The following is a 15,389-nucleotide window of genomic DNA, read 5'->3' as shown; positions in this document are numbered from 1 at the left end:
GCATTGCGCTCATGCATTCAGGAAGGAATAAGACGACAATGCAATGAACGGCACAATGCGACATGCGATCAAAAGCACTAAGTGATTTAATGGGCATCTCACGCAATGCGATTAATAAAAAAACAACCTTGCGGGGGAAACGATCCGAAAAGATGTAAAGAGCAACGCAAACAAAGAGGGATCTCGACGCGTGTACAGCTTGACCGTTTTTGCATTTTAAAGGATTGATTGCATAACATGGAAGGAATATTCACTCATTTCCGGGGAACTGGCCTTAACATACAGGTGGGGACACACAATGCAAAGAGTCAAGCTTAGCCCATAAATAGTTCGGCCATTTCCACTGATAAATTAATGCTTGAATACAGAAAAAGTGTATATACTGATCTGAGAGAAAGGACTGGTTGGCGACTAATCAGAGTAGACCGGGAGGAGAATTAAGAGATTAAGGCGAGAGGTGAGTCTCAATAGTAAGAAATCCTTCCGATCCCCGCCGTTGAAGCTTGTACGAAGGTCACCTTAACCGAACGACGCAAGCCTGAGAGGGAAGCTCTCTCTCCTTCCATCCACTCCACACAACCTGACAAGCAAATCCACCGTCCAGATCTGTGTCAAGACGATGACACTCTTTCTATAATTTGTGTTTCTATCTCTTTTCATCACTTGTACTCATCTTCTTAAATCTCTATCATTCACACCATGTATCAGACGCTTAATTCTATAATTATGTTAATGATCATTTTCATCTCCATCTCTTTGCCTATTTTCCGTTCATCCATATTTCACTTTTCTCCACGATGTTTTTCTTAATCCCTTGAAATAATTAGCATAATTGAGCAAATGGATTAATTGGGTTAAGGAAATAATTATGTTTAGTCAAGGCATGCTAGACGGCATCTTCACCTGTGGAGAGCAGAAGTGAAGAGTCATTCCGCCTATCGAGAGAGGGTTGGAAGAATGCGTTAACTAAAGTGAGAAGTACTTCCAAAAGATGGAAGCAACCTTGCGTTCACACACATTCATCCGCTGTTTCACCAGTAGAGATATGGAAATACGGCGATCACCAAAAAGGTGTACGCCAAGGGAAAGCGGAACTTATTTATATCTTTTAACGCAAATTAACAACTTGGATGTTTGTACTAATTATTCTTTCCTCCTTCTGATTCATACATAAAGACTCGTCCACTGCATACCACGATCCTTTGTATAAACTTCACAGTCAGTCTCGAACTCAGCATCATGTATATCATGTATCTTGTATCTTGCATCACGTTAGCTTTAGGTTTTTAAATTTTATCGCAATTTATTTCATTACCGTAACTTTAGTTTATCTGCCACAATTTTACTTTACCGCCAATTTACTTTCCTATATAAATACATTCTTTATTAATTGTAAAAAACCGGTCGACATATATCACGAATGTAACACATTAACGACAACAATCCCTGTGTTCGACCTCAGATTACTCTGAGAAACTTGCGTTGGAATTATGAACTTGGTTTCAGCACAAAGGAAAATTTTGAACAACGCTTTACTCCATAGCATACTACAAGAATTTAGTTAACAACGCAATACATCTAGAAGTAGTATCGCTAAAGTGTGCATAGCCACAACACAGTATAAGGTACATTTTGCATTACAAGTTTATGGCAATATAAGCTTGTAGCACATCATCATGCATGCACATTACATTCACCATTTAAGTCAACAGGGGTTGATTTTCCAAGAAATTTTCTCAAGATAAAAAAAGAGTTGGTTGCTAATTATTTGGGTTTAAAAAATTGGAGGTTTGGAAGGTGAGTTCGAATTGGACACACACTTAGGTAAGGTTATTTGAAATATTTTGTAATATTTGGGTGTTTGGTATTGTGGCCTTAACTATTAATTTTAAAGCTGGTTTATGTTTAGGCTTGATTAAGGATTCAAGAATTTCACAAAGATTCAATTGATTTTTGGTTCGACCTAAATATCAAGGTAAGTAATATAACTACTAGAACTGCCCACGGGCCAGGCATTAGATGTATGCTAGCATGTTAAATGAAGGTTATGGCAGAATGACAACATGAAAGATTGATAGTATAAACATGGATTAAAGTATGTTCTGTTACAAGATCCGAATTATTTATTTATGCACATAGACACTTGAATGCTAGTATGAGATGGTATGTGCTTCCATGGTTATATTTGATCTGATGATGTTGAGGTATACATGTATGTTGTAGAACCATGATGTTTAGGTATATGTGTATGTTGCAGAGCCATGATGTTGAGGTTTATATGTATGTCATAGATTCGTACAGTGATGATTATGATGTTGAAACTATGCAAATGTCCTTACTGATTAGTTAGATGCCCATTAGATTTTGTGTTTCCTTCGGGATTCACCTGTTTGTGTTTCCTTCAAGATTCACCAGTTTGTGTCTCCTTCGGGATTCACCAGTTTTTGTCTCTTTCAGGATTCACCAGAGGTAGTGGGCATACTTAACTACAGTAGGATAGGACTCAGTTTCCTTCTTGTTTCATGTGCATATGTGTCCCATGAGGACTAGAGTAGTTTATATGTTTCACCAGAGGTGGGTATCTAGAGGACATAGATGCCCAGCCTGACACCAGTAGTGGGGTTACTTACTAAGTATTTTATACTCATTCTTTCTCACGTTGTTGTTTCAAGTAAGGATAGAGATGCACCGGCGATGGACAAGTGGAATTCGTGATCAAGCCACTGGGACTAGGTTTTACGCTTCCACATCATGAGATTTAAAGTTTTTTTCATGTTTCTCTTAAATTTTAGTTTTGATGTTTAAAACTTACATTTAAGAATTGTTTTTCAGACTTATTTATTGTCCTTTATGATTTATGGGTACCCTACTATTTTTTTAGTATTTGAATTTAATGAAAGTCTTTTGAACTTACCTTATTTAATTAGCATTTATTTCACCATAACCGAGTGTCATTTGAGTTTCATGCATGCATGTATTTAGTAACGGCCTAACTTAAGTCCTAGAGGTTCGAGTCGTTACATTAATACAACGAGATGGCTCCGATACCAATTATAGGGATGAAAATCCTAACACAACAGAAGTCATAGAACCAAACTCGTTATTGATTTAGGATTTCTAAAATACCCATACACTGGGAAATTCAGAAAATTACAGAGAGAGCCTGCTGTAAAATAGATCCTTGGTTAAGCATGCATTGAAATTATAGAGAAACAGGATAGAATTTTTACCTTTGTAGAAACTTTGATTGAATTTGCCAATTCTCTAATTGGATTGAATTCAACACCACCACGATGCTATAATCCTATTCTTGAGAATTAAGGTGTGGTTTGTGGGAACCAGAAAATAATTGAGATTGGAGAAAGATAAATTGAGAGAAAAGAAATTACAGAACTCTTCTGTGTATTGTGTCTCATCTATGATTAAAAAAAAAAAAACACAATGCTTTCTAACCAACAGAGAGAGAGAGACGTGGGATCACTCACGTTGCAGATAACTCCCCTATGTGGAAATTATTTTTATAATTAATTTAATTAAGTAAGATTAATATTTAATTAAAACTTATTTAATTGATGATTTCATTTAAATCATATTTAAATGAAACATTTCTCACATAACCTATAGTTTTAACTCAATTAATTAAATTAAGTTAAACTAAATAGTTATTTAATTCTCCAATTAAATAGTACCAAATTATATATCTAATATTTAGTTTAGCCTACATTTGAATCATATTCAATTGTATTTCTCTCATAACCTATAATTTTAATATGCATCAAATACACATTAATTTTAACCTATTGTTTTAATATGAATCCAATTCACATTAAATTAATATTTGAACACCTTCAAATATTTAATTGTCCCAATAAATTAATTTTGAATCATATTCAAAATTAAATTTATATTATAAAGTTTAAATAAAATATAATTTTATATTATAATGTATCAGAATATTATTTCCCCTAAGTGCATTTGAACATTTAAAACTCAATTCAAGACATGGTTACCTCAAATCCTATTCGAGCAAGGAAAGGGACCTTATGGACCTACAGATCAAAAGTTTCAACGATATGAAATTAATTGGCTAAACTCATGAACCAAATTAATCAATATTTGTTAACACTAGCTACACTCCACTAAAGACCAACAATTGCACTCTTCTCACTGCAATATATTTTTATATCCACGAATATAGACCAATAACAGCAAGTTAGTCCTTCACGAGTGTTCATAACACCAACTAGGTCAAATTACCATTTTTCCCTTGGCTTACATCAGTATCCTTAAGTACCAATGCTTCTCTAATGAACAACCTGTTTATGGTCCAACCATTAAACAGAAATCCTTATCGAGTCAATGAGAGGGTAGGGTCCTTTGTTCAAGTCCTAGAGACACCACTTAAGGGAAAACTCATCTACTTACCCTAAAATCGGGAAGGAGAGAAATTCATCTTGTATTATTATGTTCCCAGCTCCCCATTTGGTCTTGTCCCCAAAATGGTAGGCTTATTGAGTCGGTGAACTAGCCATTCTCACCCATAAAAATAAAAGGATAATCTCGCGTGAACAGGAGTTCATAATACATTCAGGATTAAGACTAAAATGTCTATGTCATCCTATTGAAATAGAAACCTAATTAGTCAACGGTGGTACATCTAATGGTTTCTATTTCACAATCTGGTCTTATGCAAACTCATTGCATAGAATACCTCCACTTGTATGTCACCTATACAAATGCGTTGGATAATTGTGTTTGTATCAAATACAAAGTGGGTCGTATCCATAGTATCACCAGGATAAGGTATCCAGCTTTATCCCTATACTATAGACCCTTTTGATTGTATCTTGAACATTGGTTCGTCTATGTCTCCATTTACAGTTCAAGACTTATAAGACAATCTAGGATGTTACCATTGGATTTAGGTTCTTAAGACAAAACGAATATTGTACAATCAATAACACTTATTGAAAAAAAAGACTTATAAGAAGCAAAAGAATTCATTTCCTGCAAGCCGATCCAACATCTGATCAAGAAATGGTAGTGGGAAATGGTCCTTCTTTGTGGCCAAATTCAACTTGCGATAATCCATGCATATCCTCCACCCCCTCGATGTACTAGTTGGAATTAATTCATTCTTGCTGTTGGTGGCGACGATCATACCCCCTTTCTTTGGAACACACTGTACTGGGCTTACCCAACTGCTATCAGATATGGGGTAAATGACACCTGCATCAAGCCACTTCATAATTTCTTTCTTGACACTCCCTCATGGCAAGGTTTAGACGGCGCTGCCTCTCTATGGATCCGATTTTTCCCCCCGATCGAGCATGGCAATGTGAAGCTCCTCAGATCTTTCATTTTCTTGGGGATATTATTCTGGAAGAGTGCACTACACTTGTATGTTAGTGCGACGATTTCATTTTCCCCGATCTTCCTCTTATTGGTGAGTATATCTTTGAGGAACTTCACATAGTTGGCCATCTGTTTCAGCGCTTCTACTAAGGGAATATTAATATGTAACTGTCAGAGAACATCCAGAAACCTCTTGAATTGCTTACTATCATCTTTCTTTTTCAACCTAGACGGGAATGGTGGAGGATCCCGCCGTACTTCTTGATCGATTAACTGTTCTTTTAGGTCCCTCACTTCCTGTGTTATTGGGGCTGGAGATTGTTCCGGTGAGGGTGTTTATGATGACTTTAGTTCTGGGGTCTGTGAAGATTCATTCTGCGTAGTGGTCATTGCTTCCAAACTGGTGGTTCTGCTATTCGTATTCGAGTGGTCATTGTTGGTGGTTGCTTCTTCTGATCTTCCTACTGATTTTGGCACTATTGACATGGGAACTGCCTTTTTACCGCTTCTCAATGTCACCGCTTGACATTGTTCTTTTCCCCTAGATCTGGGCGCTTCTGAGCTACTGGGTAGTGTACCAGGTGGTCTAATTTCCAATTCAGTCGCAAGCTACCCAACTGTACCTCCAAATTCCTAATGAACGATGCTTGCGACTGAATGAGCGCATCATTCTTCTGTATGTACTCTTTGAGAAGTGCTTCTAAGGATGATGAATTGGATGAAGTGTTGGATGAAGAGGGTTGGTTGTGAGGTTGTCTGTTCTGATAATTATTTTAACCTTGACCTTGGTGATGAAAGCCTGGAGGATTTCCTCTATTCCCTGAATAATTGGTTTACAGATTCCTCTGGCCTCCCTGGTTAGTGTTCCCTCCCTAACTAAAGTTGGGATGATTCCTCCAACCTGGATTATATGTGTTGCTGAAGGGGTTATTATGGACAGAATATACTGATTGTTGATTCGACAGGCAAACTTTCACTAAATGAGTCTCTCCACATTGTATACAACTCACTGTTGCCACTTGCGTCAGTGCACTGGCTTGCACTGCATTATGAGAGAGTGCTCCTTGATTTATGGCCATGGTTTGAAGGAGTGAGGTGACCGCGGCCATCTAGGCAACCAGCATGGTCATTGTGTCAACTGGTACAATGGCGCTATCTATTTTCCTTCGTTCCATGCTTCTGCCTTCATATCCATCATCAACCCAATCATCCGTATTTCACGATATGAGATCTAGGATGACTTTCACTTCGGTACAAGTTTTATCCATAAAACTTCCTGCTATTGAGGCGTCTGCGACTGCTTGCGTCACTCTGTTCAGGCCATTATAGAAAGTTTCCATAAGAACGCAATCTGGAATCCCAATATGCGGGTAGTTCTTCACCAAACATCGAAAGTACACTCATGCTGTGCTCGGAGTTTCATTGTCTGCTTGCTTGAAATTTAGTGCTTCTCGTCGTCTTCTTGCGTTAATGGCTGGAGGGAAGAATTTCTTCATAAATCTTTCTACCAACTGATCCCAGGAGTTAATCTCATTTGGTTCCAAAGAATGGGCCCACTTCTTGGCTTCATCTCTGAGTGTGTAAGAAAATAGATAGAGTCTGATGCCTTCGGGTGTCACTCCAGGAATGGAGAATGTATTTCACATCTGGACAAAACTGGTGAGGTGTGCATCCGGGCCTTCTCCTTGAAACCTCCAAATTGACCCGTGGTTTGTATCATTTGGAGCATAACAGGTTTAATCTTGAACCTGGCGTTTTCTTCCATTGTTGGTTTTGTGATACCAGGCGAAAAATCATATAAGTTGGGCGCCGCATAGTTCCTCATAGGAATATTTTGATCAGCAGGCAAGAAGACTGGGTCTTGCGGCGGCCGATTCATTCCTTGATTTACTTCGGGCCTATCATTGTTGTTGTTATTTACCATATCTCTACGATGCCTATTACGATTTTGACGTGCTCTTCTGCGAAAGGTTCTCTCAATTTCTGGGTTGGCGTTGAATTCTGGATCCGTTCCAGTACTCATACATCGTCAGCTGCTCTTCACTTAAGCATACTGTACTCCAAAAACCTGTCCTGCACAATATCACGAAAATATCAGCACTAAAGTTGCCAATCCCTGGCAATGGCGCCAAAAAATTGTTGTATGTTTAGTGTAATGCCACTGCAAAATGATATGTGATGTCTTAATCATGCTACCCGATAATATATGCGATGCTACAAAATTCACTGTAGAATGCCAATTAATGCGTTCATAAAGTTTATGCGTGTCAAAAGTTTTCTTGCGATGAAACCAAGTATAATTCCATCGCAAGTTTCTCAGAATGATCCAAGATCGAACACGGAGATTTTTTATGCTAATGCGACAATGATGTGATATATGCGACCGTAATCAAATTAAGATTGTGAGGTGCTAAAGAGTAAAATGTGATGATAAATGAACAAACAGGTAAATAAATCTGAAGTTGTGCAAGGTGTGTGTGAGAGAATGTAATGAAATTCTTGTGGATAGAATCAGAGTGAGAACGGGTTTGGGGAAAAGAATATCACAAGTTTGTCAATCCTATTAAGGACACAACTAAGGTTCCATCTTCCCTTGGCTTACACCTCTCGATGATCGCCTACGACACCATATCTCTATGATGATCAAGGATGAACGTTTTCGAACGCAAGGTTATTTCTATCTCTAGAAATACTTCTTGCTTTAGTTAACGCATTCTATCAACCTTCTTTCGAGAGGTGGATTAGCATCTCCACTTCTGCTCTCGCAGATGAAGATGCCATAGAGCATGCATTAAATAAACTTAGCTAACTTCTTCAACATGGATTGACTTACTTGTTCAATCCTTCTCCACACCCTGGAGGTTTAATGACTCATGGTGAGATTAATGGAAGATGAATGTGTTATAGTGAACAGAGAGATGAAGATGAGCATGATAATGATATTAACTGGTAAAGGTAAAGCGTTTGTTACAAAGATATGAATGAAAGACAGGAAATGAACAACAATCAATGAACGGAAAGTAAAAACAATTGAGAGTAGCGTGTCAATGTCTTGGCATAGATCCCGATCAGAGCTATTTGCTTGCCGGCGTGATGGAGGAATGAGGTGGAAAACTTCCTTCTCAAGAGAGTTCTCGAGGGGAGAATGTCCCTTGCACAGAGCTTCTTTTTATCTCTTTTTCCATGTGTTTTCTCTCTCCTTTACTGAGTGTTGATGTTATTATTTATAGACTTTAGCACCTTTTACGTTAGTGGTCCCGCTTTGAAAAGTTACTTTTTCCTATCGAGGCTTGGTGGGAATGTCCGCTCTGCTCCACGTTCAATTTGTTAGGTCGTACATCAGAAAAGCTATACAATTTCAGAAATCCCCGAGAATGCGTTGCTCTTTTTATCCACGAGCAATCGTAGCATGCAATGATACCTGTTACCCGCAAAACAAAGATTTGGACATCCTTTTTGCCATTGCAATGCGGTCAGTAGGTATGTTTCCAATACTTTTACAATCTTTGTGTTTCTAGGCCAATTTTAATATTTTGACGCAAATTTTCCTTTCTATTGCCGCATATTCTAAGTAAGATGATATAAATAACTTGTATTTCTACTAGTTATCACTTGTATCAACTGGAATTATTTGTAGGTATTGTCAATCAAGAAAACAAACTCACACTTCTCACAAGCAAATAGGTCATTCTGGATCATCTCATGTTCTCAAACTTCGTCATATGGACCTTATGAGTTCGATGTAGTCAAAAAGTTTAGTGGGTAAACGATATGTCTTAGTTGTTGTTGATGACTACTCGAGATTTACTTAGGTTCATTTCCTTGGGGATAAATCTGACACTTTCCCGTGTTTCAAACCCTCTGTCTTCAATTACAGTGCAAAAAAGGATTTGATTTTTTTTTCTTTTGAATTCAGAGTGATCGTGGTAGGGAGTTTGAAAACTCTCAATTTGTTGAGTTCTGCCAGAGAGCTGGAATTCATCATGAATTTTCATCTCCTATTACACCCTAGCATAACGGAGTTATAGAAAGGAAAAACAAAACTCTTTAGGAAATGACTCACACGATGATACATGCCAATCAGATACCATATCAATTTTAGGTAGAGACACTGAACACAGCCTGTCACATCCATAATAGGATTGTTCTGCAACCAGGTACTTCGATCACTATTTATGAGCTGTGGAGAGGAAGAAAATTGAATATAAAGTATTTTCACATCTTTGGTAGTACTTGTTACATCTTGGTTGAAAGAGAGGCCAGGAGGAAATAGGACTCAAAATCAGATGAAAGATTTTTCCTTGGATATTCCTCAAATAGCTGAGCCCACCATGTTACCAATAAACATACTCGCATTGTCATGGAGTCCACTAACATAGTAACTGGTGATAATGTTGCCTCTTTTGATTCCTCCTCTATAGCTGAAGAAGACTCCTCCTCAACTCAATTTGTTAACATTGATGCTCCTGACATTTCTTTTTTAATAGCCCTCTAATCTGAGGTCGAGTACTCTAGTGGAAGACATCTTGGATATTTATGAGCAGACAGAAGGAAGTAACAAGCAATCTTCCAATATGGTTCTTAAAACCATCTTTCTTGTAACATTATTGGTGATCCTAATGAAAGGGTGACAACGAGAAAGAAAGATAAAGTTGACTATCTGGAAATAATCAATAATATATGTTTCACTTATCAGGTTGAGTCGAAGAATGTCAAAGAATCCCTTGAAGATGAGCGTTGGATCAATGCAATGCAAGAGGAGCTTGGGCAGTTTATTAGAAACGATATCTAGACATTTGTCCCCAAACCTGAGTCTGTGAATGTAATTGGGACAAAGTGGAATTTGTAATTTCGAGTCGCTCATACTCTTCTCAGGAAGCGTCAAAGAAAGGTTGTAAAGCACAATTTTGATGGAGAAGTCAAAGCTACAAGATTGCATAGCAAAAGCTACAAGATTGCATAACAAAAGCTACAATATCGCATAGCAAGAGCTACATGATCGTGTAGCATTAGCTAAAAGATCGCATAGCAAGAGCTATATGATCTTGTAGCATTTGCTACAAGATCACATAGATGCTTGCTACATGATCGTGTAGTCGTCCCTACTTGATCGCATAGTTGTCTGCTACACGATCGTGCACTCTTCTACGATGTGCACTAGAGCTATGAAATGAAGCTAGGTAGCGTGCAATGAGGTTTGCGTTGGTCTTAGGCTTGCGACCATGGGAGGGACACGATAGCCTCAAGATGAGCTATGCGTTGGCCAAGGTTGGGTGATGCACTATCTGAAGGAGGCATGCGGCCAAGTGATTTCAAGCATTGGGTTGGAAGTTGAGCCTTGTCTTGATCGCATAGTTCATTTGTCACACGATCAGCTGCAAGGTGGTCCATTGAAAGGTGGTTCGGTTCAAGCGGTTCAAGGACCGTTTCACCTGTTTTGAATTAGTTGACTCTTTTTTTTTTTTAATAGTTAGGCTTTTGAATTTCCTTTTTAGGGTCCTACCCCGGTCCATCAACTATTAATGTAAATATACATATGATGTATATTTTTTTCTTATATGTCATATTGTATGTCATATAGAATTAAAACCCACCATAGGTTATGCATTTAATTTCATGAATCATTTATTTTATAAGTGTTATAATATATGTATATGCATGATTTAATTTTATAGCATGCTCATGCATCACATAATATAAGTGTTATACTATATGCTTACATGCATAAATAACATAGTCATGCATCATTTATATTACAATCGTTATAATATATAGTTTGAATGTATGCATGTGATGTATGTTATTTAATTTCATTACTTTGATATATATAAGTGTTATGTATATGCAGTAATGAAATGAACATTGCATGATGCATGGCATTACTTTAGATAATCTTATAGCGTTATAATTTTATAAACTATGTCAATCGATGCAATGTAGGTTTTAATTTGTTTCAGTTACTTTATAAGAGTTATAAATAAATTGAATTAGAAATTAAAATCAATAACTAAGAGTTGCATGCAAACTTAGGTGAAATCATTTTTTAAAATAGTTTTAAAATATGGTTCACATAGACCTAAGTTCACAAATTTCTAATGTGATTAGAAATTAGATTAATTTTTTTAACTGATTTAATAGGATTAAATTGATTTCAATAAAAGATTAAATTTGTAGAAAATATATCTATAAGGGACCTTTTGTCTAAGGCGGGTTCTGGCTAGGCTGGGATACTTAAGATGACGAAAACGGAACACCCCTACCTGGGAACCTACCTAAAAAGGTGAATTAGATAGATTTGCTACAAGCATGCAATTGTTGATTAACATTTGTTAAAGTGTTTAACGAATATTAATCAAAATTGTTTAACTTTCCAAAGTAAAGTGTTACTTTTGGGCAAACTTAAACAATCACTTAGTGAAAATAATTAGCCGTATTTTTCCTAAGTAAATTAAACCCTAGGTTGTTAAAATACTCAGTGGCAGGAAAAGATGTATATGATACATCATTTTTCCACTCACATTTCTCCCTTAATATTCACACCGTGAGACTCATGCTTGGCCTTGAGGCACCCTGGGAGCGTCCCCCTTTGGATGTTGTTTGCATGGGTCAATATCAAGGTGAATGAAGAGAGTATTTATAGTAAGTGGGAGAGGGATGTGTGTCAACATGTCCTACAGTCTCTTTAATTGGTTTGCATCATGAGACCTTCTTGCATGACCTCAAGGCGCCTTGGGAGCATCCCCCTTTAGATGGTTTGTGCAGTTGGTCAATATCAAGGTGAACTCTAGAAATGGATAGAATCGCTTTAGTTTTTGCACCAATCGATTTTTCCCTTTGGTTGGCTCATTGGGGCAGAACTCTAGGATCTAAAATGAAGGGTCATACTTATGGGAAATTATTAAGCAAGTTAATGATTTCTTGACCGAATAAATGATGACTAATCGTTATAGGAATAAGAGTTATTCTGGTATAATGATTGGTTGTGAGTGTCTTAATTCAGTGAAGGGATAATTGACTTCCCTTCGGTGGCTTTTGTCCTAAATCACTGAAGTGTCATTGCAAAATTAGATGTTAAATGGGGTTTATTTAGATTTTGCTAAAACTGATTGGATTTTTTAAGAGTTGTGCTAAAATCTAATGTAGACCAATATGTTTGTTTTTCAGCTAATATGTCAAATAGCGATTTTTCGTTAGTTGCTTTTTTTAGTTTGACCGATTTCAATTACATGATGTGGAAAGAATCCATTAAAACGTTTTTCGTGGTAAACGACCTCGAAATTGTCATGATTGAGGATTGTCCTCAAGTCCCAACCTCTGATGCACTACGAAATGTTCGTAATACATATGAAATGTGGATGAAGGCTAATTCGAGAGCCCGAGTTCATATTTTGGCAAGCCTAATGTGTTGGCCAAAAGGTTTGAGAATATGGTCATTACACATGAGATCATGGAATCAATGTGCGAATTGTTTGAACGAAAGTTCTCACTATTCAAGCAAAATGGGGTTGATAACAATGAAACTAGTAGTGTCAGTTCCCAAGATAATCTCCAGTCCATATTGAATGTCATGGGACTAACAAAGAAAGCAATTGTTGCCAACTCTAATCAAGTTCATCGACGAGGATTGTCCTCTGAGATGAAACTTGGAGTTTATGACTTGGGTTCTGGAGCTGATCCCACTACTCTCTAGAAAAAGAACTCCAAAGAAAATAAATATGATTTATTTGTCTTGGAGACGTGCTTAGTAGAGAATGATGATTCTGCTTGGATAGTTGATTCAGGAACTACTAACCACGTGTGTTCTTCCCATCAAGGATTTAGTTCCTGGAAATAGTTGGATGCTGGAAAGATGACTCTTAGAGTCGGTACTGGTGAGGTTGTTTCAGTTGTTGATGTAGGTAGGCTTAAGTTATTTTTGGACAAGAAATGATATATGTTATTACATAACATATATGTAGTTCCTCATATCAAGAGGAACCTAATTTCTATTTCCTGTCTGATTGAACAAAATTATTTCATAACCTTTTATGAGAATAAAGTGTTTCTTTTTAAGAATGGAATGGAGTTAGGTTTTGGTTCAATGAAAAATAACTTATATGTACTAAGGTCGTTAGTCATAAAAGTTGTGTGCAATACTGAAATGTTCAAAACAGCAACAACTGTAAAAAGACTGAGAATTTCTCCTAAAGAAAATGGCCATCTTTGGTATCTAAGGTTAGGTCACATCAATCTCAATATGATTGAAAAGTTTTTGAAAAGTGGACTTCTAAATGGTTTAGAAGAAAACTCTTTACCAGTATGTGAGTCATGCCTTGAAGGCAAAACGACCAAACGACCTTTTACTGGAAAAGGTTATAGAGCCAAAGAAACCTTGGAGCTTATACATTCAGACCTCTATGGTCCGATGAATGTAAGAGTACGAGATGGGTATGAATATTTCATCTATTTCATAGATGATTAATCTAGATTTGGGTATTTATACCTAATGCAACATAAGTCTGAATCTCTTGAAAAGTTCAAGGAGTACAAGATTGAAATTTTGTTAGGTAAGAAAATAAAAACACCACGATCTGATCGTGGTGGAGAGTATATGGACTTAAGATTCCAAAACTATATGATAGAACATGGAATCACATCCCTGTTGGGGTTGATGCCCTAAACTCACGTTGGGTCCTGTAGTTTGTAAACACCTATATTGAACAAACGCTTGTGATGTAATAATATGAGATATTTTCTTCACTGTTGTCTATGAAACATGTGATGTTTTAATTGCTTTACCACAAACTAATAAACTAAGATCCCTGATTGTCGTTGTAACTTAAGCATGTATGTGGAGACATACAAATGGATCATGCCTTAAGTGATAACCAAAATGGTTTGTAGTATATGAATATAGGAGGGAAACCTTATCTTGGTGACACTACAAATGCGGCCCGCTTTGTAGATAGTTACAAGTGTTGTGATGTGCTACAGATGGTCTGATCCTGATCATTCATGTGGAGATATGCGAGTGGGGGTGTCCTGTACAAAGGAGTTTGTATAAGACCGAACCACGAAGTGTTTAGTCTCTTTATATAACATCGTTCATGACAGAGATTTCACTTCACTAGGATGACCATAGGTAACATGACCTTAATCCTGAGTGAGTTGGAAACTCCTGCCTTTGAGAGCGGTTCTTTGATTTGCATGGGTACGAGTGGCCAGATCGTCGACTCAAACCTACCACTTTGGGGATTCATCTGATTGGGGAGCTAGGAACTCAGCTACACAAGATGGAATTCACTCTTTTCCTGAAGCATGGGTAAGTAGATAGATTGTTCCCTTAAGGGCTGATTCCGGGGCTTGAACGATGTGGCACCACACACCTTCTCATGGCCTAAGAGGTGACCACTCATAGTAGCACTATGATGTATTATTCATTAGAGGGATTAATGGTACTTAAGGAGTTAGATGTAACTATAGGGGAAAAATGGTAAATTGGTCCAAGTATACTTATGAGCATCTGTGAAGGGTTATCGTAGTGTTGACTGGTTACATCCGATGGACACAGAAATATATTTGTGGTGAGAAGAGTGTAGCTATCGGTCTTTAGTGTAATGCCTGAAAGTTAACGGATGGTGGATCTCGTGACTAAAGAGTTTAGTCAACTATTCACGTACCGTTGGAGCTTCAAGCTACAGGCCCATAAGGTCCCCTTCGTAGCTCAATGGATTCAAGTTGAGAATCAGTTTTTGGGTCAATTTTAAGTATTCAAATTGACAAGAGGGAGTTTGATTATATATGATATAATTAAAGTGGTTCAATTATATATGATATAGTTGACATGATGTATGAGATACATTAATTGGAGGAATTTGATGTAAATATGATTTATATCAAGAAAGGAGAAAAAAACTATGGTTTAAATGTTGCATATGATGTGATATTAAAACTATAGGTTATAAATATAATATGATAAGTTAGTTATTATATTTATTTATAATTAAAACAATTATGAGATAATTGTTAGTAGTTTCTCCTTAACAGTGCGTGAA

This window comes from Benincasa hispida, chromosome 6 (assembly GCF_009727055.1).
Source record: "Benincasa hispida cultivar B227 chromosome 6, ASM972705v1, whole genome shotgun sequence".
Taxonomy (NCBI): Eukaryota; Viridiplantae; Streptophyta; class Magnoliopsida; order Cucurbitales; family Cucurbitaceae; genus Benincasa; species Benincasa hispida.
The sequence above is the reverse complement of the archived record's forward strand: the minus strand, read 5'-3'. Positions refer to the sequence as shown.